The sequence below is a fragment of the Glycine soja genome, unplaced genomic scaffold, assembly GCF_004193775.1.
Source record: "Glycine soja cultivar W05 unplaced genomic scaffold, ASM419377v2 tig00005869_1_pilon, whole genome shotgun sequence".
NCBI lineage: Eukaryota > Viridiplantae > Streptophyta > Magnoliopsida > Fabales > Fabaceae > Glycine > Glycine soja.
The window spans coordinates 3530-8520 of record NW_021143615.1 but is presented as its reverse complement, the minus strand read 5'-3'; the positions used below and the strand labels follow the sequence as shown (position 1 = coordinate 8520).

The window sequence follows — 4991 nt, the reverse complement described above, 5'->3', positions numbered from 1 at the left end:
ATTCAGATATAACTCAATTTATTTATATTTTTAGAATCATTTCTTTCCTCTCATTTCCTCCTTTCTCCCATTTTTTTGGGATGTTTGTACCAAGCATAGCATTAATTTTTAAAGTAACATCTAAATTTATCATCTATATTTTTATTATTATTATTATTATTATTATTATTATTATTATTTATCCTTAATTTCGTAATAAACCAATCGACTACCCCAATAGAACTCATCCATAAACCATTTATGCTGGGGAAGAAAACTCTTCGTTCGGCTGTGATACCGGAGGCTTTGGGAAGTTGGAATAGAAAAACATTCATGTGGGTTTATTACTTATGCTCTCAATAATCATTTGCTGCACTTGGGCTATCCGTTTTCCGTGTGAACAGTAACTGACACATGAGGGGAGTCAACTTATACATCATCATTTTTTTAGAATATAACAAATAAGATTCTTAATGACTACAATCATTAAATTTTTAAAAAATTAATAATAAAAATAAAAAATAACTTTGAAGTAAATATGAAAAGGGATCAAGTTACTTCAAAATCATTTTTCATTCTCATTTTATATATATATATATATTATATTATATAACATGATATAATATGATAAGAAATACCCCAACCTCCAAGATGTTTCATCTACCATAAGTAATACCAAATTAAATGGTAGCAGCTCATTCTGATGACATTCAATGAGAGAAAAGTCAATAAGACTATGATTTATATTTTTAATTTATTATTTGCCCTATTTCCATCGCCACTAGTACAGAGAACGGTACAGAACGTAGACACTTAGATATTTTGTGAATAAATCCTGGGACGGGCGAGGTTTAATTTCCAGCCCCAGCATATACACAAACGCTAACACAAGATGCTCAAATTTTCTGTTAGATCTTGACTTAGTATTAACAATTTATAAAAGTTCAAGCATTCCGAAATACTAAAATGCCCTTCAGAACGACCAACTTCCAGAACAAAGTTTTTCTTGTTCAGCAAAGTTGTGTTTGAATTATGAATTATGATGACACTTATTTCTTGGATCCATGATCTTTATGCAATTCATCTTTGAGATGAAAGAATAGCATCGATGGCTTGTCTCACTTGAGAAATGTCTGGGGCTTTTCCACCTTGGACTGGCCAAAATTCATCAGCTGCCAACACCTTCACAATGAACAGTAGAGAACAAAGATGCCACATGTGAGATTCCAATTCAAATTAAGCCATGTGCTTTAGTTTGAAGAAACTGAAGATTTGAGTATGCAAAAGAATTGTAAATAGGACCAAGTTAAGAAACTGCTTATCAAAAGAAGAAGAAAAGTAGTGCACTGTTTGCAAGTTCCACACCTTCACTTGCAACTGAAGAAACTTCACATAACTAATTGCTTTCTCCAACATTGTGACCAAATCAACCTGCAAAATTCATCAACCAAATCATAATTCTAGTTAGTAAAATTTCATAGAGTTTGGTTGAGTTGAAATTCAACTCTGCAACATATGTAGGAAAGTACAAAAGAAAGCAACTTTTTCTGCTATCTAGTTTAAAAAAACCTACCTTGGAACCGTTGGGGACCAGTTCTTGTAGTATCTTAAGCCGCTCACTTATTCTCTCTCTTCTATTCTGTGATATATTCATACAAACATTCTATCAGCATTGAATCTCATATTTTTAAGTTTTCTTAATTTGCAAACAAAACTTAGTACATATGTATCAAATACAATTTAACTTAGGTTTGAAGCAAACCTTGGCAGCAACACTTTGAGGATCCTTGAATGGGTTTAACTTTGGTTTTGCTGCTTTACTCGCACTTGTGCATGGCTTCTTGGCATTGGTAGCTTGCATATTCTCTCCCTATAAACACAAATCTGACCTCAATATCTTCCATTATAATTTCATAAAGTTCTTATGAACTTATTCTAAAAAAGTATTGATTAGGAAACAATAAAATACCATAGAAGAGCGTTTTGTCAAGACCAACTCTTGTGCTGCTGACTCAAGCAGGCTATCGCTAGGGACATTTGGTTCAGAGTATAGCCACCCAGATGATGAACTTTCACCATGTTGCTTCTCTTTTGCACCATTGAATATGGAACTATAGCCAGCGGAAGTTTCAAAGCAACTGAAATTTTGCACTAGGCGCATATCTGTGGTGCTTTTTGGACTAATAGCATGGTTCCATGGTTATAACCTTCATGCAAATTACTCTCTTTGGGGAACAGCAACTCTTCTGAACGCTAAGAAGATTCACTACTTGTATGAGGGTGTTGTACTCATTGGCTTTGAAGTTAATCAGAGATTCTGCTTCTTAGTTGGTAATGTGTGCTCTTATTATGAACATTACTCATTGCTATTGCTACATAGAGGAGGAGAATGGGTTATGGCTGAAGCTGAATCATTGCTGAGCCCATTAGTACTTTGTGAGCCATCTTCCTCTTCAACCACAATTTTTGGTACTCATTGACCCATTAGATGTCAAAGAGAGTGCCATTAAGGAGGTAAAGAAACCCAAATGCAAAGCACTATAATGTTTGTTTAGGTGATATATGGGTATGACAACTAGTGAAGAAGGCCTTTATAGCCTTCAAAAACCAACCACCCATTTTGTGTTGATTGAGATTTATGGGAGTAATAGTAGTCAACTGAAATCTTTAACAAGAAATCAAAATATAATACTAAATACTGGTGTCTTAATTTAAGAATTTTAAAAAATGTTAATTAATTTAAGAGTTTAATATTTATGCATTGACAGTCTTTGTATTATCATTCAATTATAAATTATTATTTGATTATTTTTAAAATAATTATTTTAAAAATTGATAAATTTATCTTATATAATGAGTTGTGATTCAAACCAATGTAAAAAATTTATATTATTAATATATTATCCTTTTTTCTTTAATTTATTAATTAATTTATCTTAATGTTGGGATTGTTATTGGCTGGCAAAAGAGAATGCAATTGAGAATATAAAAGAAGAGCAAATTAAGTAGCACAAGGATCGCCGGATCCTTCCGCCAAACCCACGTCTCTCTTTGATTTCCCCATTTTGGTTACTCTCACTTTGATGAAGAATTAAGCTGGAGCTACTCTTGGGGTTGCAGCTTCTCACATGCTTCCTTTTTATAATTAACTTAAGCCGTGGATCATACTCTATTCAATTTATTGTACCATATTATTATATATAGGTTAACATTCTGTGTAGCTGTCTGCACTAGCTATTGAACTGGGCTAAGATATAGCATTGATTGGCATTATTATGAACATTAAGCATGGTGGGTTTTGTATATAATTCCATTTATTTTCTGAATTCCCTTTTTTTTTCTTTTTAAGTTGGAAAATGTGCAAGGTGGAAAGTAACGTGGAATATATTTTGAACCTTAGCATGAATTGGTTTCTTGTACACAAACTATTAATAAATGGACTTCATAGCTTACGAGCTAAAGTCTCATGCATGAATTCAATAATAGTTTACTTATGGTCACGTTCAATATGGTTTGAGTGCATGCAACTGGAACATTTTAGATAAACATCATAAAATATAAAGTTAAGTATTGCACGTACAAACTAATCCAACATACTTTCTTAAAAACAAATTTAATGTCATTTTTTCAATATCTTCCGCTCGAATTTATACTTTTTTATTCCTAACAATTGAAAAAAAAAGATTAATTGTAATTTTAGTTCCGTAATTATATTAAATATTCAATAAGGTCCCTCAATTAATTTAAAGCACGCAATTGTACCCTCAATTAATTAAATTAAATATTCAATAAGGTTGCCAACATGTCGTTGAAAACATTAATTTACAAAATTAATAAATGATGTGTATAATAAAAATTAATATTAATATGAATAATTTTTTTAAACAGGACGATATCATTTTTGGCTACATGAATTGGAGAGGTTTTGTTGGAAAATTGAAACTCTGAGGAAACATATGGCTATGGCAATTTGGGTTGGAGGTGATTAGGGTTCAAGTGTTTTGGGTTCATGGTGGCTAGGGTTCATGGCAGTTAGGGTTCGTTGCTGGTAGGGTTTCAAGCACATTAGAAGGTTAGTTTATTTTCTATTTGGTATGCTACGTGTTATTAGATTTTCATGTTTACTTTAATAGTGTGCAGTGATACATTGATGGGTACAGATTGTATTAGTTTTTTTGTCAATGTGCCCCTTTTATGGGGACCATGTGAATATTATATTTGTTGTGTCCACTTTGCATGTTAGTGATTCCTTGACATTTTTTTGGTCAAAGTGAACATTTTTGGTCGAGTAACAGTTTTTGAAAACACTGTTGAATTACTGGGGTTTGTTTAATTTTTTTTTAAAAAATTGATTATGTTGTATTTAGCATTTGTTGGTTGTCAGATATGGTTGGTAAAATGTTGTTAATGTGTTATTATTAATGGGTAATATTAGTAAGACTTTTGGTGACACAGTTAGTGCTTTATGTAGTTGTTACATTTTTTATGGATGGTTACTTTGATGTAGTGGTTCACTATAGGGGGACTTTTACTAATAGACAAAACCTAACATATGATGGGTTGGAGTCGACATAGAATTGTGACCGGGTGGAGCTATTTTGAATTGATTGGAATATTGAAGGATTTGAATTATGAAGTTCGGGAAATGTGGTTTTTGAGTATTGTTGACATGGTGGAGGCTGGACTGAGCCTTTGACAGATGACAATGGGGCAATGCAGACGATTAACATAGCAAACCAACATGGAAATGTCCATTTGTATGTGTTGCATCCAATTTATGTAGGAGAGGCCATTGAATGTATAGATTGTGTTCCAGCTGATCAGGTAAAAATTAAGACTATGTAGGAGTGATTTAATTTAAATATGGATATGTTTATCGCTAAGATTTGTGTAATTTTGCAGAGAATAACATTGGGCCAGTAGCAGACAATAGCCTAGGACAACAAAACAATGGCCCAGTAGCAGAAAATGGAGCAGTTGTTGATGATAGTATCCAAGTTGATGACAATGGC

At 32.5% G+C, this 4991-nt stretch overlaps 1 pseudogene; it reads right to left on the bottom strand.

Annotated features, from left to right (window-relative positions):
• Nucleotides 1-776: 776 nt before the first annotated feature.
• LOC114404190 lies at nucleotides 777-2486 on the bottom strand (annotated as a pseudogene).
• Between the last annotated feature and the right edge of the window lie 2505 nt (nucleotides 2487-4991).